Genomic DNA, 27,424 nt, shown 5'->3' with positions numbered 1-27,424 from the left:
TCGGTAAGCTGCTCAGATAGCTGATGCTTGAAATTAGGAGGGAGATATAAGTCTCCAACTTCAGCGATTTTTGCAATTCGTTCCAGTCATTGGCAGCAGAGAACTGTAAGGAAAGGCGGCCAAATGAGGTGTTGGCTTTGGGGATGACCAGTGAGATATACCTGCTGGAGAGCGTGCTACGGGTGGGTGTTATGGTCACCAGTGAGCTGAGATAAGGCAGAGCTTTACCTAGCAAAGACTTATAGATGACCTGGAGCCAGTGGGTCTGGCGATGAATATGTAGCGAGGACCAGCCAACGAGAGCATCCAGGTCGCAGTGGTGGGTGGTATATGGGGCTTTGGTGACAAAACGGATGGCACTGTGATAAACTGAATCCTGCTTGCTGAGTAGAGTATTGGAGGCTATTTTGTAAATGACATCGCCGAAGTCGAGGATCGGTAGGATAGTCAGTTTTACGAGGATACGTTTGGCAGCTTGAGTGAAGGAGGCTTTGTTGCAAAATAGGAAGCTGATTCTAGATTTAATTTTGGATTGGAGATGTTTAATATCAAATCAAATCAAATGTATTTATAAAGCCCTTCTTACATCAGCTGATATCTCAAAGTGCTGTACATAAACCCAACCTAAAACCCCAAACAGCAAGCAATGCAGGTGTAGAAGCACGCTGGCTAGGAAAAACTCCCTAGAAAGGCCAAAACCTAGGAAGAAACCTAGAGAGGAACCAGGCTATGAGGGGTGGCCAGTCCTCTTCTGGCTGTGCCGGGTGGAGATTATAACAGAACATGGCCAAGATGTTCAAATGTTCATAAATGACCAGCATGGTCAAATAATAATAATCACAGTAGTTGTCGAGGGTGCAACAAGTCAGCAACTCAAGAGTAAGTGTCAGTTGGCTTTTTCATAGCCAATCATTGAGAGTATCTCTACCGCTCCTGCTGTCTCTAGAGAGTTGAAAATAGCAGGTCTGGGACAGGTAGCACGTCCGGTGAACAGGTCAGGGTTCCATAGCCGCAGGCAGAACAGTTGAAACTTGAGCAGCAGCACGACCAGGTGGACTGGGGACAGCAAGGAGTCATCATGCCAGGTAGTCCTGAGGCATGGTCCTAGGGCTCAGGTCCTCTGAGAGAGAGAAAGAAAGAAAGAAAGAAAGAAAGAAAGAAAGAAAGAAAGAAAGAAAGAAAGAAAGAAAGAAAGAAAGAAAGAAAGAAAGAAAGAAAGAAAGAAAGAAAGAGAGAGAGCATCCTTAAATTCACACAGGACACTGGATAAGACAGGAGAAATACTCCAGATATAACAGACTGACCCTAGCCCCCCAACACATAAACTACTGCAGCATAAATACTGGAGGCTGGAGCCTTTCCGTTCACCTTCACACTCCTGGGCCAGACTACACTCAATCATAGGACCTACTGAAGAGATGAGTTTTCAGTAAAGACCGAGTCTGCGTCTCTCACATGGGTAGGCAGACCATTCCATAAAAATGGAGCTCAATAGGAGAAAGCCCTGCCTCCAGCTGTTTGCTTAGAAATTCTAGGGACAATTAGGAGGCCTGCGTCTTGTGACCATAGCGTACATGTAGGTATGTACGGCAAGACCAAATTGGAAAGATAGGTAGGAGCAAGCCCATATAATACTTTGTAGGTTAGCAGTAAAACCTTGAAATCAACCCTTACCTTAACAGGAAGGCAGTGTAGGGAGGCTAGCACTGGAGTAATATGATCAAATTTTTGGTTCTAGTCAGGATTCTATCAGCCGTATTTAGCACTAACTGAATTTTATTTAGTTCTTTATCCGGGTAGCCAGAAAGTAGAGCATTGCAGTAGTCCAACCTAGAAGTAACAAAAGCATGGATACATTTTTCTGCATCATTTTTGGACAGAAAGTTTCTGATTTTTGCAATATTACGTAGATGGAAAAAAGCTGTCCTTGAAACAGCCTTGATATGTTCTTCAAAAGAGAGATCCGGGTCCAGAGTAACGCCGAGGTCCTTCACAATTTTATTTGAGACGACTGCACAACCATGAAGATTAATTGTCAGATTCAATAGAATATCTCTTTGTTTCTTCGGACCTAGAACAAGCATCTCTGTTTTGTCCGAGTTTAAAAGTAAAAAGTTTGCAGTCATCCACTTCCTTATGTCTGAAACACAGGCTTCTAGCTAGGGCAATTTTGGGGCTTCACCATGTTTCATTGAAATGTACAGCTGTGTGTCATCCGCATAGCAGTGAAATTGAACATTATGTTTTCGAATTACATCCCCAAGAGGTAAAATATATAGTGAAAACAATAGTGGTCCTAAAACGTAACCTTGAGGAACACCGAAATTTACAGTTGATTTGACAGAGGACAAACCATTCACAGAGATAAACTGATATCTTTCTGACAGATAAGATCTAAACCAGGCCAAAACTTGTCCGTGTAGACCAATTTGGGTTTCCAATCTCTCCAAAAGAATGTGGTGATCGATGGTATCAAAAACAGCACTAAGATCTAGGAGCACGAGGGCAGATGCAGAGCCTCAGTCTGACGTCATTAAAAGGTCATTTACCACCTTCACAAGTGCAGTCTCAGTGCTATGATGGGGTCTAAAACCAGACTGAAGCGTTTCTTATACATTGTTTGTCTTCAGGAAGGGAGTGAGTTGCTGCACAACAGCTTTTTCAAAAATTTTTGAGAGGAATGGAAGATTCGATATTGGCTGATAGTTTTTTATAATTTCTGGGTCAAGATTTGGGTTTTTCAAGAGAGGATTTATTACTGCCACTTTTAGTGAGTTTGGTACACATCCGGTGGATAGAGAGCCGTTTATTATGATCAACATAGGAGGGCCAAGCACAGGAAGCAGCTCTTTCAGTAGTTTAGTTGGAATAGGGTCCTGTAGGCAGCTTGAAGGTTTAGAGGCCATGATTATTTTCATCATTGTGTCAAGAGATATAGCACTAAAACACTTTAGTGTCTCCCTTGATCCTAGGTCCTGGCAGAGTTGTGCAGACTCAGGACAACGGCGCTTTGGAGGTATACGCAGATTTAAAGAGGAGTCCGTAATTTGCTTTCTAATGATCATGATCTTTTCCTCAAAGAAGTTCATGAATTTATTACTGCTGAAGTGAAAGCCATCCTCTCTTGGGGAATGCTGCTTTGCGACAGTATCAAAAAGAAATTTCGATTGTTCTTATTTTCCTCAATTAACCTCTCTAGGGCAGGCGGGACGAATTCGTCCCACCTACGTAACAGCCAGTTGAATCCTGTGGCGCGATTTTCAAATACCTTAAAAATCCTATTACTTCAATTTCTCAAACATATGACTATTTTACAGCTATTTAAAGACAAGACTCTCGTTAATCTAACCACACTGTCCGATTTCAAAAAGGCTTTACAACGAAAGCAAAACATTAGATTATGTCAGCAGAGTACCCAGCCAGAAATAATCAGACACCCATTTTTCAAGCTAGCATATAATGTCACAAAAACCCAGAAGACAGCTAAATGCAGCACTAACCTTTGATGATCTTCATCAGATGACACACCTAGGACATTATGTTATACAATACATGCATGTTTTGTTCAATCAAGTTCATATTTATATCAAAAAACAGCTTTTTACATTAGCATGTGACGTTCAGAACTAGCATACCCCCCGCAAACTTCCGGGGAATTTACTAACAATTTACTAAATTACTCACGATAAACGTTCACAAAAAGCATAACAATTATTTTAAGAATTATAGATACAGAACTCCTCTATGCACTCGATATGTCCGATTTTAAAATAGCTTTTTGGTGAAAGCACATTTTGCAATATTCTAAGTACATAGCCCAGCCATCACGGGCTAGCTATTTAGACACCCGGCAAGTTTAGCCTTCACCAAAATCAGATTTACTATAACAAAAATGTTATTACCTTTGTTGTCTTCGTCAGAATGCACTCCCAGGACTTCTACTTCAATAACAAATGTTGGTTTGGTCCCAAATAATCCATCATTATATCCAAATAGCGGCGTTTTGTTTGTGCGTTCCAGAAACTATCCGAAATGGTAAATCAGGGTCGCGCGCATGGCGCAATTCGTGACAAAAAAATTCTAAATATTCCATTACCGTACTTCGAAGCATGTCAACCGCTGTTTCAAATCAATTTTTATGCAATTTATCTCGTAAAAAAGCGATAATATTCCGACCGGGAATATAAAATCACAAAGACGGGGGCGGCCAGTGCACGCGCCTAAGCCCACAGTCCCTTGATCGGCCACTTGAGAAAGGCGATAATGTGTTTCAGCCTGGGGCTGGAATCACGACATTCAGGTTTTTCCCGGGCTCTGAGAGCCTATTTGGAGCCTTGGGAAGTGTCACGTTACCGCAGAGATCCTTTGTAATGGAATGAGATGTCAAAGAAAGGCAATAAATGGTCAGACAGGCCACTTCCTGTAAAGGAATCTCTCAGGTTTTGACCTGCCATTTGAGTTCTGTTATACTCACAGACACCATTCAAACAGTTTTAGAAACTTTGGAGTGTTTTCTATCCAAAGCCAATAATTATATGCATATTCTAGTTACTGGGCAGGAGTAGTAACCAGATTAAATCGGGTACGTTTTTTTATCGAGCCGTGTCAATACTGCCCCCTAGCCCTAACAGGTTAAGTTGGAAAAATAGGATAACCAAGCAGCAGTGAGGGCTCTTCGATACTGTACGGTACTGTTTTTCTAAGCTAGTCAGAAGACTTCCAGTTTGGTGTGGCGCCATTTCCGTTCCAATTTTCTGGAAGCTTGCTTCAGAGCTCGGGTATTTTCTGTATACCAGGGAGCTAGTTTCTTATGACAGATGTTTTTAGTTTTTAGGGGTGCAACTGCATCTAGGGTATTGCGCAAGGTTAACCTCTCTAGGCTAGGCGGGACGAATTCGTCCCACCTACGTAACAGCCACTGCTATCCTGTGGCGCGATTTTCAAAACCTTAAAAATCCTATTACTTCAATTTCTCAAACATATGACTATTTTACAGCCATTTAAAGATAAGACTCTCGTTAATCTAACCACACTGTCCGATTTCAAAAAGGCTTTACAACGAAAGCAAAACATTAGATTATGTCAGCAGAGTACCAAGCCAGAAATAATCAGACACCCATTTTTCAAGCCAGCATATAATGTCACCAAAACCCAGAAGACAGCTAAATGCAGCACTCACCTTTGATGATCTTCATCAGATGACAACCCTAGGACATTATGTTATACAATACATGCATGTTTTGTTCAATCAAGTTCATATTTATATCAAAAACCAGCTTTTTACATTAGCATGTGACGTTCAGAACTAGCATACCCCCGCAAACTTACGGGGAATTCGCTAACATTTTACTAAATTACTCACGATAAACGTTCACAAAAAGCACAACAATTATTTTAAGAATTATAGATACAGACCTCCTCTATGCACTCGATATGTCCGATTTTAAAATAGCTTTTTGGTGAAAGCACATTTTGCAATATTCTAAGTACATAGCCCAGGCATCACGGGCTCGCTATTTAGACACCCGGTAAGTTTAGCACTCACCATAATCATATTTACTATTATAAAAATGTCATTACCTTTTGTTGTCTTCGTCAGAATACACACCCAGGACTGCTACTTCAATAACAAATGTTGGTTTGGTCCAAAATAATCCATCGTTATATCCGAATAGCGGCGTTTTGTTCGTGCGTTCCAGACACTATCCGAAATAGTAAAGAAGTGTCACGCGCATGGCGCAATTCGTGACAATAAAATTCTAAGTATTCCATTACCGTACTTCGAAGCATGTCAACCGCTGTTTAAAATCAATTTTTACGACATTTTTCTCGTAGAAAAGCGATAATATTCCGACAGGGAATCTCCTTTTCGGCAAACAGAGGAAAAAATCCCAAAGGCGGGGGCGGTCGGGGTCACGCGCATAAGCTAGTGTCTCTTGATCGGCCACTTGAGAAAGGCGATAATGTGTTTCAGCCTGGGGCTGGAATGACGACATTCTGTTTTTTCCCGGGCTCTGAGCGCCTATGGACGACGTGGGAAGTGTCACGTTAGAGCAGAGATCCTTAGTAAATGATAGAGATGGAAAAGAAGTTCAAGAAATGGTCACACAGGCCACTTCCTGTAAAGGAATCTCTCAGGTTTTGACCTGCCATTTGAGTTCTGTTATACTCACAGACACCATTCAAACAGTTTTAGAAAATTTAGGGTGTTTTCTATCCATGTGTAATAAGTATATGCATATTCTAGTTACTGAGTAGGAGTGGTAACCAGATTAAATCGGGTATGTTTTTTATCCAGCCGTGTCAATGCTGCCCCCTAGCCCTAACAGGTTAAATTGAGTTCCTCAGTTAGGTGGTTAACTGATTTTTGTCCTCTGATGTCCTTGGGTAGGCAGAGGGAGTCTGGAAGGGCATCAAGGAATCTTTGGGTTGTCTGAGAATTTATAGCACGACTTTTATTGCTCCTTGGTTGGGGTCTGAGCAGATTATTTGTTGCAATTGTAAACGCAATAAAATGGTGGTCCGATAATCCAGGATTATGAGGAAAAACATTAAGATCCACAACATTTATTCCATGGGACAAAACTAGGTCCAGAGTATGACTGTGGCAGTGAGTAGGTCCAGAGACATGTTGGACAAAACCCACTGAGTCGATGATGGCTCCGAAAGCCTTTTGGAGTGGGTCTGTGGACTTTTCCATGTGAATATGAATCTGTCTGGGAACGTGGGACGCTTGCGTCCCACCCTAGTCAACAGCCAGTGGAATCACGTCGCGCGAAATACAAATACCTCTATATGCTATAACTTCAATTTCTCAAACATATGACTATTTTACACCATTTTATAGATACATCTCTCCTGAATCGAACCACGTTGTCCGATTTCAAAAAGGCTTTACAGCAAAAGCAAAACATTAGATTATGTTAGGAGAGCACCCTGCCAAAAAAATCACACTGCCATTTTCAAAGCAACTAGCATGCATCACAAATACCCAAAACACAGCTAAATGCAGCACTAACCTTTGACAATCTTCATCAGGTGACACTCCTAGGACATCATGTTACACAATACATGCATTTTTTGTTCGATAAAGTTCTTATTTATATATAAAAACAGCATTTTACATCGGCGCGTGACGTTCAGAAAATATTTTCCCTCAAATGCTTCCGGTGAAACAGCGCTACAATTTACAAAATTACTATTCGAAAACATTGTTAAAATGTAATATTGTCATTCAAAGAATTATAGATTAACATCTCGTGAATGCAACCGCATTGCCAGATTTAAAAATAACTTTACTGGGAAATCACACTTTGCAATAAACGACGTGCTATGCTCAGAAAAATAGGCTAGGCGATACATGTTAGCGCCATCTTGGAACCATCTAAAATCAAATATACTATTGTAAATATTCCCTTACCTTTGATTATCTTCATCAGAAGGCACTTCCAGGAATCCCAGGTCCACAACAAATGTAGTTTTGTTCGAAAAAGTTAATAATTTATGTCCCAATAGTTCCTTCTTGTTAGCGCGTTCCGAAGGCTATTCATAATGTACTGAAGAGCGCGGGACTTGTCGTCACGAATGTGCAAAAAATATATATTTACGTTCGTTCAAACATGTCAAACGTTGTATAACATAAATCTTTAGGGCCGTTTTCAACCAGAGCTTCAATAATATTCAAGGCGGACGATTGCATTGTCTTACTAAACGTTTCGGAACAAAAGGGTTTCCATGGGCGCCCGCGTCATAGTAGTAATGGCCCTCCCCCTGTGACCAACTTCCCAAGCCTCTCTTTGGGTCAGTTTCTACCATAGAAGACTCAAACCACTTTGTAAAGACTGTTGACATCTAGTGGAAGCCTTAGGAAGTGCTAAATGATTAATAAGTCCCTGTGTGTTTTGACCTGCCATTTGAGTTCTGTTATACTCACAGACACCATTCAAACAGTTTTAGAAACTTGAGAGTGTTTTCTATCCAAATCTACTAATTATATGCATATTCTAGTTACTGGGCAGGAGTAGTAACCAGATTAAATCGGGTATGTTTTTTATCCGGCCGTGCAAATACTGCCCCCTTTTCCCAACAGGTTAAAGTCACCAAAAATTAGAATATTATCTGCTATGACTACAATGTCCGATAGGAATTCAGGGAACTCAGTGAGGAACACTGTATATGGCCCAGGAGGCCTGTAAACAGTAGCTATAAAAAGTGATTGAGTAGGCTGCATAGATTTCATGACTAGAAGCTCAAAAGACGAAAACGTCATTGTTGTTTTTTTGTAAATTTAAATTTGCTATCGTAAATGTTAGCAACACCTCCGCCTTTGCGGGATGCACGGGGGATATGGTCACTAGTGTAACCAGGAGGTGAGGCGTCATTTAACACAGTAAATTCATCAGGCTTAAGCCATGTTTCAGTCAGGCGAATCACATCAAGATTATGATCAGTGATTAGTTAATTGACTATAACTGCCTTGGAAGTGAGGGATCTAACATTAAGTAGCCCTATTTTGAGATGTGAGGTATCACAATCTCTTTCAATAATGTCAGGAATGGAGGAGGTCTTTATTCTAGTGAGATTGCTAAGGCGAACACCGCCATCTTTAATTTTGCCCAACCTAGGTCGAGGCACTGTAACGGCTGTCATTGGGTAGAGAGGACCAAGGCGCAGCGGGTTGCGTGCTTATCATATTAATTTATTAAATAAATGTGAACACAGGAAAAACAATAAACAAAAGAATGACAGAAGACACTTTAACAGGCTATACTTACTACAGCAGTGCTAAAGACAACAACCCACAAACCCCAGGTGAAAAACACACACATAATATATGACTCCCAATCAGGAACAACGACATACAGCTGTTCCTGATTGGGAGCCACACAGACTAACAAAGAAACAGAACAACTAGATAAACCATAGAAAACCAACACTAGAACAATTACTCAAACCCCAGACTACATAAACCAAACACCCCTTAAATAACACACACAACCCAAACCATATGAAACAAATACCCCTCTGCCACGTCCTGACCAAATATAATACAATTACTCCCTCTGCTGGTCAGGACGTGACAGTACCCCCCCCCCTAAAGGTGCAGACCCCGGAATGCACCTCAAAAGAAAACACAAATGAATAAAAAAAAAAAAATAATAAAAAAAAAAAATAATAATAAATTAAAGGGAGGGAATGGAGGGTGGCTGCCGTCAACGACGGCACTTGTGCTACACCCCCCCTCCCCAACCCACCTATACTGGAGGAGGCTCTGGTTCTGGCCTACTGTCCTCCCGACTGAAGACAGAGTCTCTTGGTTCCGGCAGACTCACTCAGTTCCGGGTCGTAGGCAGACTCATTCGGTTCAAAGCTGTAGGCAGACTCACATAGTTCACAGTTACTTTCAATCTCATTCTGTTCCGGATCACAGGCAGACTCACTCAGTTCCAGATCGCAGACAGACTCACCCTGTTCCGGTTCGCGGGCTGACTCACCCGGTTCCGGGTCGCGGGCAGACTCACCCGGTTCCGGACAGTGGGCAGACTCACTCAGTTCCGGACAGTGGGCAGACTCACTCGGTTCCGGACAGTGGGCCGTCTCACCTGGTTCCGGACAGTGGGCCGTCTCACCTGGTTCCGGACAGTGGGCCGTCTCACCTGGTTCCGGACAGTGGGCCGTCTCACCTGGTTCCGGACACTCTGGACAAGACACTGTTGCCGGACACTCTGGACGAGTCACCGTTGCCGGACACTCTGGACGAGGCACCGTTGCCGGACTCTCTGGACGAGGCACCGTTGCCGGACACTCTGGACGAGGCACCGTTGCCGGACACTCTGGACGAGGCACCGTTGCCGGACTCTCTGGACGAGGCACCGTTGCCGGACTCTCTGGACGAGGCACCGTTGCCGGACACCCTGGACGAGGCACCGTTGCCGGACACTCTGGACGAGGCACCGTTGCCGGACACTCTGGACCAGGCACCGTTGCCGGACACTCTGGACGAGGCACCGTTGCCGGACACTTTGGACGAGGCACCGTTGCCGGACACTCTGGACGAGGCACCGTTGCCGGACACTCTGGACGAGGCACCGGAGTTAGAGCCCTGTCTATGTTCGTAGATAAGATGAGAGCACCCCTCCAGCTAGGATGGAGTCCGTCACTCCTCAACAGGCCAGGCTTGGTCCTGTTTGTGGGTGAGTCCCAGAAAGAGGGCCAATTATCTACAAATTCTATCTTTTTGGAGGGGCAGAAAACTGTTTTCAACCAGCGATTGAGTTGTGAGACTCTGCTGTAGAGCTCATCACTCCCTCTAACTGGGAGGGGGCCAGAGACAATTACTCGATGCCGACACATCTTTCTAGCTGATTTTCACGCTGAAGCTATGTTGCGCTTGGTGACCTCTAACTGATTCATCCTAACATCGTTGGTGCCGACGAGGATAACAATATCTCTATACTCTCTACACTCACCAGTTTTAGCTTTAGCCAGCACCATCTTCAGATTAGCCTTAACGTCGGTAGCCCTGCCCCCTGGTAAACAGTGTATGATTGCTGGATGATTCATTTAAGTCTAATACTGCGGGTAATGGAGTCGCCAATGACTAGGGTTTTCAATTTGTCAGAGCCAATGGTGGGAAGCTTCGGCGTCTCAGATCCCGTAACAGGAGGAGTAGAGACCAGAGAAGGCTCGGCCTCTGACTCCAACTTGCTGCTTAATGGGGAGAACCGGTTGAAAGTTTCTGTCGGCTGAATAAGCGACACCGGTTGAGCATTCCTACAGCATTTCCCTCCAGAAGCCATGAGAAAGTTGTCCGGCTGCGGGGACCGTGTGTGTGGGTTTATACTAATGTTACTATCTGTACTTACTGGTGGCACAGACGCTGTTTCATCCTTTCCTACACTGAAATTACCCTTGCCTAACGATTGCGTCTGAAGCTGGGCTTGCAGCACAGCTATCCTCGCCGTAAGGCGATCGTTCTCCTGTATATTATGAGTACTGCAATTAGAAGGCATCATGTTAATGTTACTACTTAGCTTCGGCTGTTGGAACACCTGACAAACCATGTCCAGATAAAACCTCCGGAGTGAAAAAGTTGAATGAAAAAAGTTGAGTGAGGGAAAAACAAAAAATATAAACGGTAATTTTAAAAGTAAAAACCGTAAAGTTGTCAGGTAGTAAAGTAGATTGGCAACAAAACGCACAGCAGCACGTAAACAAGTCTGCAAGTTGTGACCGGAAAATGGAAATGAGAATATTACCGGCTTTCGAAGACCTTGGAAAGGCAGGGTAGGATAGATATAGGTCGGATTCGTCATCATCCTTGTGATGACGCACAGATGAATGACCTGCTAGCTAGTCGGTACAGCTAGCTAATTTGAGTCTGGAAGGAGAGTTTATAGTCTAGCCAGATACCCAGGTATTTGTAGTTGTCCACATATTCTAAATCAGAACCGTCCAGAGTAGTGATGCTAGTCGGGCGGGCGGGTGCATGCAGCGATCGGTTGAAGGCATGCATTTAGTTTTACTAGCATTTAAGAGCAGTTGGAGGCCACGGAAGGTGTGTTGTATGGCGCTGAAGCTTGTTTGGAGGTTTGTTAACCTGTTTAGGATAGGGGGCAGTATTTTCACGGCCGGATAAAAAACGTACCCGATTTAATCTGGTTATTACTCCTGCCCAGAAACTAGAATATGCATATAATTGTTTGATTTGGATAGAAAACACCCTAAAGTTTCTAAAACTGTTTGAATGGTGTCTGTGAGTATAACAGAACTCATATGGCAGACCAAAACCTGAGAAGATTCTAAACAGGAAGTGCCCTCTCTGACCATTTCTTGGCCTTCTATACCCTCTTTATCGAAAACAGAGGATCTATGCTGTAACGTGACATTTTCTTCCCCGGAAGTTTGCGGGGGGTATGCTAGTTCTGAACGTCACATGCTAATGTAAAAAGCTGGTTTTTGATATAAATATGAACTTGATTGAACAAAACATGCATGTATTGTATAACATAATGTCCTAGGGTTGTCATCTGATGAAGATCATCAAAGGTGAGTGCTGCATTTAGCTGTCTTCTGGGTTTTGGTGACATTATATGCTGGCTTGAAAAATGGGTGTCTGATTATTTCTGGCTTGGTACTCTGCTGACATAATCTAATGTTTTGCTTTCGTTGTAAAGCCTTTTTGAAATCGGACAGTGTGGTTAAATTAACGAGAGTCTTGTCTTTAAATAGCTGTAAAATAGTCATATGTTTGAGAAATTGAAGTAATAGGATTTTTAAGGTTTTGAAAATCGCGCCACAGGCTGCAAGTGGCTGTTACGTAGGTGGCGTCCCACCTACGCAAGCGTCCCACCTAGCCCATAGAGGTTAAATAAAGGGTCATAAAAGGTCAGCTGAGGAGGCACACAGGGTTCATTAATATTAACAATTGATATGCTAATCCTTTGCACATGAACACTCACTCATTCGGGAACAATTGCAATCAATATATATTTACGCTCAGTGTGTCGTCGGGATCCTTGTTGGAGAGTTGTTCTGTTGGAGAGTTCTCTCTCTCTCTCGCTCTCTCTCTCGGTTAGAATGGATCTTTCAAAGCGACATTCATTAATGTCGTTATAGAATGGATGTTTCGTTGGTCTTTGCGTTCAATGATATAATTTACTTAGCTGCAGACAAATAATTAATATCAAAGACCTGTTCTTATTCTGTCGGTATCGATAGTCTAAAAGTTTACCACGTGGTATAGTTCACTTTCAGTAGAGGAATTGGATGGTCAAACCTATTGGCCAACTCGCAATGGAGTGGAGGCCTGGTCTGCTCAATGTAAATCAGGGTGGGGGTTTTATAGGTGAACCTAGAACAGGCTTGTCACATGACGCCTGGTCCTGTCCGTGTCCCTGGGGGCGTGCCGATGACTGACTTAATCTTTGAACATAAATACATTCTATCACATTAACATCTGTACACAGCATCTCAATGTATTACAAAATAGCTTTATCCTTATTAATACATTCTATACAACCATTTGGATGCATGTCCCATAGCTGAGGCTATTATATAAACACTTTTATGGTAATATGGCTATATTGTCTCTTCTGAGTATCACAAAATTGTACCAAGCGGACCAGTTCGTAGCTGGATTCTTCACCAATCTTTTATACCTTCTCCAGAACATAAATGTCATTCGGTTCCCCAATTCTGTGAGTCGGAAGAATTTCCTGTGTCTCTCTATGAACCATGTGGCAGGAGATTCTCCTCTGGAATTTTACAACCCCTTCACACAGGGCCTGGGTGGGGGGAGGTAGGTTGGGGGATGGTGCAAGGGGGGAGGGGGTCAACTGTCCTCCCTCTACTCAAAGAGGGCAACGTCATGACAACAGAATGGTGTCGTCTGCGTAGAGGTGGATCAGGGAATCACCCGCAGCAAGAGCGACATCGTTGATATATACAGAGAAAAGAGTCGGCCCGAGAATTGAACCCTGTGGTACCCCCATAAAGACTGCCAGAGGTCCGGACAACAGGCCCTCCGATTTGACGCACTGAACTCTATCTGAGAAGTAGTTGGTGAACCAGGCGAGGCAGTCATTTGAGAAACACGGGCTGTTGAGTCTGCCGATAAGAATATGGTGATTGACAGAGTCGAAAATCTTGGCCAGGTTGATGAAGACAACTGCACAGTACTGTCTTTTATCGATGGTAGTTATGATATCGTTAACCTCTATGGGACCGGCGGGACGAATTCGTCCCACCTACGTAACATCCACTGCCAGCCTGTGGCGCGATTTTCAAAATCTTCAAAATCCTATTACTTCAATTTCTCAAACATATGACTATTTTACAGCCATTTAAAGATAAGACTCTCGTTAATCTAACCACACTGTCCGATTTCAAAAAGGCTTTACAACGAAAGCAAAACATTAGATTATGTCAGCAGAGTACCAAGCCAGAAATAATCAGACACCCATTTTTCAAGCCAGCATATAATGTCACCAAAACCCAGAAGACAGCTAAATGCAGCACTCACCTTTGATGATCTTCATCAGATGACAACCCTAGGACATTATGTTATACAATACATGCATGTTTTGTTCAATCAAGTTCATATTTATATCAAAAACCAGCTTTTTACATTAGCATGTGACGTTCAGAACTAGCATACCCCCCGCAAACTTACGGGGAATTCGCTAACATTTTACTAAATTACTCACGATAAACGTTCACAAAAAGCATAACAATTATTTTAAGAATTATAGATACAGACCTCCTCTATGCACTCGATATGTCCGATTTTAAAATAGCTTTTTGGTGAAAGCACATTTTGCAATATTCTAAGTATATAGCCCAGGCATCACGGGCTCGCTATTTAGACACCCGGCAAGTTTAGCACTCACCATAATCATATTTACTATTATAAAAATGTCATTACCTTTTGTTGTCTTCGTCAGAATGCACACCCAGGACGTCTACTTCAATAACAAATGTTGGTTTGGTCCAAAATAATCCATCGTTATATCCGAATAGCGGCGTTTTGTTCGTGCGTTCCAGACACTATCCGAAATAGTAAAGAAGTGTCGCGCGCTTGGCGCAATTCCTGACAATAAAATTCAAAGTATTCAATTGCCGTACGTCGAAGCATGTCAACCGCTGTTTAAAATCAATTTTTACGTCATTTTTCTCGTAGAAAAGCGATAAAATTCCGACAGGGAATCTCCTTTTCGGCAAACAGAGGAAAAAATCCCAAAGGCGGGGGCGGTCGGGGTCACGCGCATAAGCTAGTGTCTCTTGATGGGCCACTTGAGAAAGGCGATAATGTGTTTCAGCCTGGGGCTGGAATGACGACATTCTCTTTTTTCCCGGGCTATGAGAGCCTATGGACGACGTGGGAAGTGTCACGTTAGAGCAGAGATCCTTAGTAAATGATAGAGATGGCAAAGAAGTTCCAGAAATGGTCAGACAGGCCACTTCCTGTAAAGGAATCTCTCAGGTTTTGACCTGCCATTTGAGTTCTGTTATACTCACAGACACCATTCAAACAGTTTTAGAAAATTTAGGGTGTTTTCTATCCATATGTAATAAGTATATGCATATTCTAGTTACTGAGTAGGAGTGGTAACCAGATTAAATCGGGTATGTTTTTTATCCAGCCGTGTCAATGCTGCCCCCTAGCCCTAACAGGTTAAGTACCTTGAGCGTGGCTGAGGTGCACCCGTGACCAGCTCGGAAACCGGATTGCACATTCGAGAAGGTACGGTGGGATTCGAAATGGTCGGTGATCTGTTTATTAATTTGGCTTTCGAAGACCTTGGAAAGGCAGGGTAGGATAGATATAGGTCGGATTCGTCATCATCCTTGAGATGACGCACAGATGAACGACCTGCTAGCTAGTCGGTACAGCTAGGTAAGCTAGCTAGTTACTCTACCAGCAGCATCCTAGTTTATCCTAGCTACCACTACTTCATCACCGGCTGCCTACATTTCTTGTGGACCGATGGAGCTCCCCTGTTGTTTCTTCCACTTGTTAAATCCTGTGTAGGGCTTCTCCCTCTCTCGTTGATGGATGTTGGCTACCTCTGTCCGGTTCTCCTCTCTTTACTAGATGGACGGTAACTTTTAGTGTTTAACCCCTCTGTGTCCAAGGACCAAACTTTTGAATGTTAAATTCCGGGCGCCTCAAGTACATTTTTTTGTTGATAAAATCTACTTCATTGGATCCGCCATGGAGCCCAGTTTCATAACACTATCTTATGTCTCTAGTTATGACGTAATCCCCAAAACACAGACCATGTTTTAGGATATTTTTCACCCTGCTTAGTTCTATTGAGCATCGTGGCACCAACTCTCCTTCTGAGCGTTCTATTCACAGCTCATTGTTCTGCTTCACAATGCCATTCTATTCCCAGCTTCGCTATTGTTATCAATGAGACCTGCCGACATTAACCATGAACACTGACCTCAGGTAACTTATTATTAACAGAGTTATGGCTACTTGGAGATCATGCTCAATGTTCACCTGTGTACACATTGTGGTAATCAACATTCTAATCAATGACTGGTGCATAGTGATCAAATGTTAACCTGTTAGGGCTAGGGGGCAGTATTGACACGGCTGGATAAAAAACATACCCGATTTAATCTGGTTACCACTCCTACCCAGTAACTAGAATATGCATATACTTATTACATATGGATAGAAAACACCCTAAAGTTTCTAAAACTGTTTGAATTGTGTCTGTGAGTATAACAGAACTCAAATGGCAGGTCAAAACCTGAGAGATTCCTTTACAGGAAGTGGCCTGTCTGACCATTTCTTGAACTTCTTTTCCATCTCTAGCTTTTACTAAGGATCTCTGCTCTAACGTGACACTTCCCACGTCTTCCATAGGCGCTCAGAGCCCGGGAAAAAACAGAATGTCGTCATTCCAGCCCCAGGCTGAAACACATTATCGCCTTTCTCAAGTGGCCGATCAAGGGACTCTGGGCTTATGCGCATGACCCGACCGCCCCCGCCTTTGTGATTTTTTACTCTGTTTGCCGAAAAGGAGATTCCCTGTCGGAGTATTATCGCTTTTCTACGAGAAAAATGGCATAAAAATTGATTTTAAACAGCGGTTGACATGCTTCGAAGTACGGTAATGGAATATTTAGAATTTTATTGTCACGAATTGCGCCATGCGCGCGATACTTCTTTACCATTTCGGATAGTGTCTGGAACGCACGAACAAAACGCCGCTATTCGGATATAACGATGGATTATTTTGGACCAAACCAACATTTGTTATTGAAGTAGCAGTCCTGGGTGTGCATTCTGACGAAGACAACAAAAGGTAATCAAACTTTTATAATAGTAAATATGATTATGGTGAGTGCTAAACTTGCCGGGTGTCTAAATAGCGAGCCCGTGATGCCTGGGCTATGTACTTAGAATATTGCAAAATGTGCTTTCACCAAAAAGCTATTTTAAAATCGGACATATCGAGTGCATAGAGGAGGTCTGTATCTATAATTCTTAAAATAATTGTTATGCTTTTTGTGAACATTTATCGTGAGTAATTTAGTAAAATGTTAGCGAATTCCCCGGAAGTTTGCGGGGGGTATGCTAGTTCTGAACGTCACATGCTAATGTAAAAAGCTGGTTTTTGATATAAATATGAACTTGATTGAACAAAACATGCATGTATTGTATAACATAATGTCCTAGGGTTGTCATCTGATGAAGATCATCAAAGGTGAGTGCTGCATTTAGCTGTCTTCTGGGTTTTGGTGACATTATATGCTGGCTTGAAAAATGGGTGTCTGATTATTTCTGGCTTGGTACTCTGCTGACATAATCTAATGTTTTGCTTTCGTTGTAAAGCCTTTTTGAAATCGGACAGTGTGGTTAGATTAACGAGAGTCTTGTCTTTAACCTGTTAGGGCTAGGGGGCAGCATTGACACGGCTGGATAAAAAACATACCCGATTTAATCTGGTTACCACTCCTACTCAGTAACTAGAATATGCATATACTTATTACATATGGATAGAAAACACCCTAAATTTTCTAAAACTGTTTGAATGGTGTCTGTGAGTATAACAGAACTCAAATGGCAGGTCAAAACCTGAGAGATTCCTTTACAGGAAGTGGCCTGTCTGACCATTTCTGGAACTTCTTTGCCATCTCTATCATTTACTAAGGATCTCTGCTCTAACGTGACACTTCCCACGTCTTCCATAGGCTCTCATAGCCCGGGAAAAAAGAGAATGTCGTCATTCCAGCCCCAGGCTGAAACACATTATCGCCTTTCTCAAGTGGCCCATCAAGAGACACTAGCTTATGCGCGTGACCCCGACCGCCCCCGCCTTTGGGATTTTTTCCTCTGTTTGCCGAAAAGGAGATTCCCTGTCGGAATTTTAGCGCTTTTCTACGAGAAAAATGACGTAAAAATTGATTTTAAACAGCGGTTGACATGCTTCCACGTACGGCAATGGAATACTTTGAATTTTATTGTCAGGAATTGCGCCAAGCGCGCGACACTTCTTTACTATTTCGGATAGTGTCTGGAACGCACGAACAAAACGCCGCTATTCGGATATAACGATGGATTATTTTGGACCAAACCAACATTTGTTATTGAAGTAGACGTCCTGGGTGTGCATTCTGACGAAGACAACAAAAGGTAATGACATTTTTATAATAGTAAATATGATTATGGTGAGTGCTAAACTTGCCGGGTGTCTAAATAGCGAGCCCGTGATGCCTGGGCTATCTACTGAGAATATTGCAAAATGTGCTTTCACCAAAAAGCTATTTTAAAATCGGACATATCGAGTGCATAGAGGAGGTCTGTATCTATAATTCTTAAAATAATTGTTATGCTTTTTGTGAACGTTTATCGTGAGTAATTTAGTAAAATGTTAGCGAATTCCCCGTAAGTTTGCGGGGGGTATGCTAGTTCTGAACGTCACATGCTAATGTAAAAAGCTGGTTTTTGATATAAATATGAACTTGATTGAACAAAACATGCATGTATTGTATAACATAATGTCCTAGGGTTGTCATCTGATGAAGATCATCAAAGGTGAGTGCTGCATTTAGCTGTCTTCTGGGTTTTGGTGACATTATATGCTGGCTTGAAAAATGGGTGTCTGATTATTTCTGGCTTGGTACTCTGCTGACATAATCTAATGTTTTGCTTTCGTTGTAAAGCCTTTTTGAAATCGGACAGTGTGGTTAGATTAACGAGAGTCTTATCTTTAAATGGCTGTAAAATAGTCATATGTTTGAGAAATTGAAGTAATATGATTTTGAAGATTTTGAAAATCGCGCCACAGGATGGCAGTGGCTGTTACGTAGGTGGGACGAATTCGTCCCGCCGGTCCCATAGAGGTTAAATAGCTGTAAAATAGTCATATGTTTGAGAAATTGAAGTAATAGGATTTTTAAGGTTTTGAAAATCGCGCCACAGGCTGCAAGTGGATGTTACGTAGGTGGGACGCAAGCGTCCCACCTAGCCCATAGAGGTTAAACATTTTCTAATCATGGTTAAACATATGTGTTTTCAGAAAAAGGTATACAACCTAAACAAAACGCATGTCCATGTTCTCTTTTTCAAGGTGTGGCTGATTTAAATAGCCAGCATTCTTTTTAAAATTAAGAAATAACACTTTTCTTGGACTCTTGTTGTTTCTAAATGGCTGCTAGGTCATTTCAGATGCATCCAAGTCTTTGTTCGTAGGCATAGAATTGAGCGAATGCTGCGCAGTGTTAGGTTGCGTCAACCGAATCTGGTATCAGAACAGAATTTAACACTAGGCTACTGAATATATTTTCAGCTGTTTATTAATAGAATTAGTCAAGCAGAATAAATGGTAAATGCAATCTTCGTATATACGGGTTCACTGTAACACCTCGCAGGGCAAACAGAGAACTGAGTGACACATCCTTTGCTTTTCATTAAATACTCTGACAGAGATAGTTTCCACTCACTGCTGGCCTGTCAGAGGGAGGATGAGCGTGGTTTAAACTTACTCATCCTATCGCTGGCGTGCAGGCTGGTCCCAGCCTCTAGACGCATCTTTGTTGCCAAGCATAGTTGTCTTCTAGCTTATCTTCATGTGTGTACCCGAGAGTCAGACACCCAAGGACAGTGCCTGTTTTTATGCTACAGTTAGGACAGTTTCTGCTTTTGTGCTACAGCTATCTTCCATTCTATCAGCCCCTCCCGTACACCTGTCCTTGAGCGGCCCCACAACCAGGCATTGTGTGTGTGGGTCACGAGTCTACTCAGCCTACACTCCTACTAGCCAGCAACCCTCCAGTTAGTCATTTCTATTATATGTTGCTCAATCTATGTTAATACAATATAAACCTCTTATGTTTAGCATTAGTATTCATAAGCTATGCACCACAACTAGTTTAAGAAAATATAACCCAACAATCCCCCTTTTCACACCCTCTGGGTGTGAACATTTCCCAGTAAGAAATTTCTGAGAAATTTAGGATTCCCCTTTTGACACCCACTAGGGTGTCACTCACTAAAATACAATACAAACACTTTTATTAATAGGCAATAACGATAACAAAAAACCTTCAGTCCTCCAGCTACACCTAACTTGTACTCGGTTGACTACCAGCCACCCAGGAACTTCAAACCTTCACATAAGGAAAGACAAATAGTACACAGCATAAATTCAGAACATTATTATTTAAAAACGTATAAAAAGAAGACCTTCTTGCGTCAGTGGCTAGACCTAACATGTGTGGGACAGACTCTTTGTCCCAGAACTTAAAACCTTCACATCCACCTGCTGCTACATTCAACACATATGAGAACATTTCGGATAGGCTTTATTCAACCACTTCCTCAACAGCAAACCAAGGATCGTCCTCAGACAGACCCATCTTTTGCCCCGAGCTGGATTCAGTGTCCTCTGGGGTCACTTCCATCAAAGGAATCATTCCGGTTGCCCATCTCCTCCGTTATCAATCTCTCCAGAACCCTGGAAATGAGACCTCTCGCACATGGGACCAAACAACAACCACACAACACAAACACACTCATACAGGTGAAAGCAGCCCATAATACAGTTCTTACAACACTTTTCCATTTTCCATTTCCCAAACATGAGCTGTGTTATCAGGAATGTACGTGCAGCAATGAACCTAATCATTCTACCTACACCGCCCTCTTCTGCCAATAACATATCGAGAGTCAATCTATTTTACCAGGTCATGAGGGGGGTGGTGGATAATTGGTCAGAGAACCTCTTTACTGCATCCCCGGTTTCATTCATGAATCTGTTGATTATAAAAGATGTCATTAATCCAATCCACATTTTTATTTATTGTCACCCACTAAAATAATGTAGTGTTAAAGCCTTCACATATTTGATTCATAGCTTTGTATTCATCTGGAACTTCCCTGAGGATGCCAATAGCATCCATCTAGACAAAGCTCCTCCTATCCTGGTCAAAACTCTGCCTGTGCCTACTTTAGCCTCTTATAACTGGCCTCTGATGACTAACTTGAACTGGTTGGACCTATAACCCCAGGGCACAAGTTCCTAACCACCCTTTGTGGTAGTTTCTGTCGTATGCATCCTTTGCTGGTACTAGCCCACCCTTCATCAGTTATAGGTGCTGTGAGGTTAAGAATTTTCTACTCATCTTTCAAACCTAAGTCAGTCACATTAACCTGTTGGGGCTAGGGGGCAGTATTTTCACGGCTGGATAAAAAAACGTACCCGATTTAATCTGGTTACTAATCCTACCCAGTAACTAGAATATGCATATACTTATTATATATGGATAGAAAACACCCTAAAGTTTCTAAAACTGTTTGAATGGTGTCTGTGAGTATAACAGAACTCATTTGGCAGGCAAAACCCTGAGACATTTTCTGACAGGAAGTGGATACCTGATGTGTTGAATTACCTTTAAGCCTATGCCATTGAAACACACAGGGGTTGATTAATGTTTTGGCACTTCCTATTGCTTCCACTAGATGTCACCAGCCTTTACAAAGTGTTTTGAGTCTTATACTGTGAGATCTGACCGAACAAGAGCCATGGAACGGTGATGGCCGATTAGACTCTGGCGCGCGAGTTCATGTTGGGTACCCTCGTTCCAATACGTTATAAAAGAAAATGCATTCGTCCACCTTGAATATTATTCATGTTCTGGTTAAAAAAGGCACTAATGATTTATGCTATACAACGTTTGACATGTTTGAACGAACGTAAATATATTTTTTCCTCTCGTTCATGAAGTGAAGTCCGGCGGGCTTAGATCATGTGCTAACAAGACGGAGATTTTTGGACATAAATGATGAGCTTTTTTGAACAAAACTACATTCGTTATGGACCTGTGATACCTGGAAGTGACATCTGATGAAGAGAATCAAAGGTAATGGATTATTTACATAGTATTTTCGATTTTAGATCTCCCCAACATGGCGGCTAGTCTGTATCGCAACGCGTATTTTTCTGGGCGCAGTGCTCAGATTATTGCAAAGTGTGATTTCCCAGTAAGGTTATTTTTAAATCTGGCAAGTTGATTGCGTTCAAGAGATGTAAATCTATAATTCTTTAAATGACAATATAATATTTTACCAATGTTTTCTAATTTTAATTATTTAATTTGTGGTGCTGACTTGACTGCCGGTTATTGGAGGGAAACGATTTCCTCAACATCAATGCCATAGTAAAACGCTGTTTTTGGATATAAATATGAACTTGATAGAACTAAAAATGCATGCATTGTCTAACATAATGTCCTAGGAGTGTCATCTGATGGAGATTGTAAAAGGTTAGTGCATCATTTTAGCTGGTTTTATGGTTTTGGTGACCCTGTCTTTGAATTGACAAAACATTACACACAGCTATTGTCAATGTACTCTCCTAACATAATCTAACTTTATGCTTTCGCCGTAAAACCTTTTTGAAATCGGACGACGTGGTTAGATTAAGGAGATGTTTATCTTTCAAAGGGTGTAAGATAGTTGTATGTTTGAAAAATTTGAATTTTTACATTTATTTGGTTTCATATTTGCCGCTCTTGAAATGCACCTGCTGTTGATGGAGTGCACCACGGGGGGGACGCTAGCATCCCACCTAGCCCATAGAGGTTAACGATTACTTTCAGCCATTAACCTCTTGGGGCTATGTGGGACGCTAGCGTGCCACCCGTGGTGCACCCTATCAACAGCAGGTGCATTTCAAGAGCGGCAAATTTGAAACCAAATAAATGTCAAAATTATCTTACTATCTTACACCCTTTGAAAGATAAACATCTCCTTAATCTAACCACGTCGTCCGATTTCAAAAAGGTTTTACGGCGAAAGCATAAAGTTAGATTATGTTAGGAGAGTACATTGACAATAGCTGTGTGTAATGTTTTGTCAATTCAAAGACAGGCGTCACCAAAACCATAAAACCAGCTAAAATGATGCACTAACCGTTGACAATCTCCATCAGATGACACTCCTAGGACATTATGTTAGACAATGCATGCATTTTTAGTTCTATCAAGTTCATATTTATATCCAAAAACAGTGTTTTACTATGGCGTTGATGTTCAGGAAATCGTTTCCCTTCAATAACCGGCAGTCAAGTCAGCACCACAAACTAAATAATTAAAATTAGAAAACATTGGTAAAATATTATATTGTCATTTAAAGAATTATAGATTTACATCTCTTGAACGCAATCGACTTGCCAGATTTAAAAATAACCTTACTGGGAAATCACACTTTGCAATAATCTGAGCACTGCGCCCAGAAAAATACGCTTTGCGATACAGACAAACGGCCTTGTTGGAGAGATCTAAAATCGAAAATACTATGTAAATAATCCATTACCTTTGATTCTTTTCATCAGATGTCACTTCCAGGTATCACAGGTCCATAACGAATGTAGTTTTGTTCAAAAAAGCTCATCATTTATGTCCAAAAATCTCCGTCTTGTTAGCACATGATCTAAGCCCGCCGGACTTCACTTCATGAACGAGGGGAAAAAATATATTTACGTTCGTTCAAACATGTCAAATGTTGTATAGCATAAATCATTAGTGCCTTTTTTAACCAGAACATGAATAATATTCAAGGTGGACGAATGCATTCTCTTTTAAAACGTATTGGAACGAGGGTACCCAACATGACCTCGCGCGCCAGAGTCTAATCGGCCATCACCGTTCCATGGCTCTTGTTCGGTCAGATCTCACAGTATAAGACTCAAAACACTTTGTAAAGGCTGGTGACATCTAGTGGAAGCAATAGGAAGTGCCAAAACATTAATCAGCCCCTGTGTGTTTCAATGGCATAGGCTTAAAGGTAATTCAACACATCAGGTATCCACTTCCTGTCAGAAAATGTCTCAGGGTTTTGCCTGCCAAATGAGTTCTGTTATACTCACAGACACCATTCAAACAGTTTTAGAAACTTTAGGGTGTTTTCTATCCATATATAATAAGTATATGCATATTCTAGTTACTGGGTAGGGTTAGTAACCAGATTAAATCGGGTACGTTTTTTTATCCAGCCGTGAAAATACTGCCCCCTAGCCCCAACAGGTTAATATCATCTAAGTTCTCGGTGCCATTCTTGTATCTATAACACTGGTACTCATCAGGAGTTAAGATGAACCGAGGTGGGTTGGCTGAGTACTTCAATCTGGCCATCCCCAATTCCTGTACAGTTGACTGCTTCCCCAGGATTTTTTTTAATGTTTACCTTAACCTCTTGTCGTTCGCCTAGGATAGGGGGCGCTACAGCGATTTTTGCAAAAAATTCGTGCCCATTTTAAACGGCCTCCTACTCAAACTCAGAAGCTAGGATATGCAAATAATTAATACTTGTGGATAGAAAATACCCTAAAGTTTCTAAAACTGTTTGAATGGTGTCTGTGAGTATAACAGAACTCATATGGCAGTCAAAACCCTGAGACCGATCGTAACAGGAAGTGGAATTCTGAATTGCGGACTCAACTTCATCTCTTTGCCTATAAATCACACAGTGAGCAATAGTTCATTGAGCACTTCCTATTGCTTCCACTAGATGTCCCCAGTCTTTACAAAGTGGTTTGAGTCTCCTACTGTGAAAACTGACTGAATGACACGCTGTGGAACGTGGTCACACAGAGAGGGCCATCACCATTATGACGCCGGCGCCCCTGGCTACCCTCCCCTTTCGAAACGTTTTGAAAGACAATGCAATCTTCCCCCTTAAATCTTATTGGAGCTCTGGTTGAAAAAGGCCCTAAAGATTTATGTTATACAACGTTTGACATCTTTGAACGAACCTAAATGAAAAGAAAATGATTTTTTTCGAAAGAGGTGTCCCGGGCACGTCGGAACTTTTGGTGCAGCCTTCAGAACGCGCTAACAAGAACAAGCTATTGGAAAGAAAATACATTTGTTGTGGACCTGGGATTCCTAGAAGTGCTTTCTGATGAAGATAATCAAAGGTAAGGGATTATTGACAATAGTATACAAGACTAGATTTGATATGCGATTGTTCCAAGATGGCGCTGACATGTAACGCTAGTGTGATTACCCAGTAAAGTTATTTTTAAATCTGGCATTACAGTTGCTTTCAAGAGATATTCATCTATAAATCTTAGAATGACAATATTACATTTTAAAAATGTTTTCGAATAGTAATTTAGTAAATTGTAGCGCTGTTTCACCGGATGCATTTGAGGGAAAATAGTTAGTCAACGTTACGCGCCGATGTAAAATGCTGTTTTTATATATAAATATGAACTTTATCGAACAAAAGAATGCATGTATTGTGTAACATGATGTCCTAGGAGTGTCATCTGATGAAGTTTGTCAAAGGTTAGTGCTGCATTTAGCTGTTTTTTGGTTATTTGTGATGCATGTGGTTGGTCGGAAAATGGCTATGTGGCTACTTTTACGATATACTCCTCTAACATAATCTAATGTTTTGCTTTTGTTGAAAAGCCTTTTTGAAATCAGACAACGTGGTTCGATTCAGGAGAGGTGTATCTATAAAACGATATAACATAGTCCTATATTTGAAGAAAAAAAAAATTACATTTTGTTATGCTAATTGGGTTAGGATTTTTAGCTGGATGTCCGTCCCGAGCCCGACCAGGGGTTAAACCTACATCCTGATCTTTTTTGATTCCTCATTCTGTACGTCACTCATCAGTGTATTATATAGTTTATATTTTACTTCTTCTCAATGACAACGGTATCGTATGATTAGTACCGGAAGGTGGTGGATCTGAATGTATCAGAAAGATTAGATTATGATGCAGCTCAGAGTTTCTACTCTTCCCCAAAACCGCCAACCCTCTCCTGTCCTTAGTCTCTCTGCTTGGTACCACCCCATACTCACACCTCTAGGAGCACACACAGTGATGAACGGTCGGGATAGGAAATCTTCGTTAAGGAGGTAGCCCCCGGACCCTGTTGGTACTCGGTTCTTCTCCTAACTCTGTGTGTGATCAGCAGTGCTCATATGTGTACATTCCTTCTTGCAGTGGGTAACGTGGACCCAAATGACTCTTTCAGCTTTTCTAATGGCAAAGACAGTGGTTTAACAGAACCTGGTATGGGCCTTCCCAACGGTGTTCCTTCCAGTTTTTTCTCCTCAGGGACTGGATCCACACCCAGTCTCCTGGTTGGATTGAATGAATCACCTTCTCCTGTAATTCACCTGTTGGATACAAATTCTTGGACATATGGATTTGGTTAACAAACAGTCATCTCATGTGTTCTGTTAGTATTTCTTCCATTTCTATGTCTACCTGTTCTGGTATCTCTATTCTCCCTAACTCTGGCATTCTATAGGCTTTATCTGATTAGCTAAAATGTCATCCATCCTTTAAAGAGATAGATCCTAGTAAACCAACTCTAGGGATAATATCTTGACTTAATATTCTAGCTACCATAATCATGTCCACCAAGTAAGTTGGGAACGCTTCTACCCATTTGCTATACTTATCTATTATTGTTAAACACCCTTTCTTCCCCTCAATAACTCCATTTCCAAATGTTGGAATGGATATTCTACAACAAACAATTTGTTTAAGTAATTATCCTAACCTGTTCTATCACCTGCTCTACCATACTCCCCCTATTTATACATGGCTCAAGCCATGTATCAATATTGCTGCATATCTAAACAATGTTTTTGGTAAGGTTAGTAAATTATCCTTATGTCAGCCCTTCTCTTGTAGGATTGCCCCCTTTCATTTTCCACATGTCCAATTCTCCCAGGGCAATACATCCTTAGCTACTCTGTAACAATTCTCTGATGCATATGTGCTTGTCTGTGTAAATAGTCATATCTCTTCTTGGCGAATTTACCAAACATAAAGTTAGAATCAAAACTAAAATACATGCCTCTCCTCCTAACTTTTCATTTTTTTCATTTTTTCATTTTTTTTTAAACCAATGGAGCCGATAGTCTCTCCATGAATTAATATAAGCTAAGTGAACCAAATTCCCTTTTATTCTTATTATGTCTTTCTGTCTGTCCCAGTATTATTTCTGTCCTCACCTGTTTATAATTTAACTATGCTGGTCTCCACTCCCTAACTGTTATCTAATCCTTCTGCGTCCCTTTTATCTTCTCTTCCTGTATTATGCTCTCCTCCTGCTACTTCCAACCCATCAAGGTCTCAGCAGTGCAGGGAGGACTTCTCTGTCTGCTGTCTTATTCCATAGCTACTTAACCTCTTTGGGCTAGGTGGGACGCTTGCATCCCACCTACTCAACAGCCAGTGTAATCCTGTGGCACGATATTCAAATACCTTAGAAATGCTATTACTTCAATTTCTCAAACATATGACTATTTTATACCATTTTGCAATATTCTGAGTAGATAGCTCGCCATCACGGGCTAGCTATTTTGACACCCACCAAGTTTGGCACTCACCAAACTCAGATTTACTATAAGATAAATTGGATTACCTTTGCT

The 27,424-nt window shown here is 41.6% G+C and overlaps 1 protein-coding gene across 1 annotated transcript in view; it reads left to right on the top strand.

Moving 5' to 3' along the window:
• The window catches only part of LOC123741907 (NLR family CARD domain-containing protein 3), a 79,666-nt gene that overhangs the window by 40,270 nt on the left and 11,972 nt on the right, over nt 1-27,424 (top strand). The window lies entirely within an intron of this gene.

Source organism: Salmo salar, chromosome 03, assembly GCF_965601325.2.
Source record: "Salmo salar chromosome 03, fSalSal1, whole genome shotgun sequence".
Classification (NCBI taxonomy): Eukaryota; Metazoa; Chordata; class Actinopteri; order Salmoniformes; family Salmonidae; genus Salmo; species Salmo salar.
This window is presented reverse-complemented; position numbering and strand designations above follow the sequence as displayed.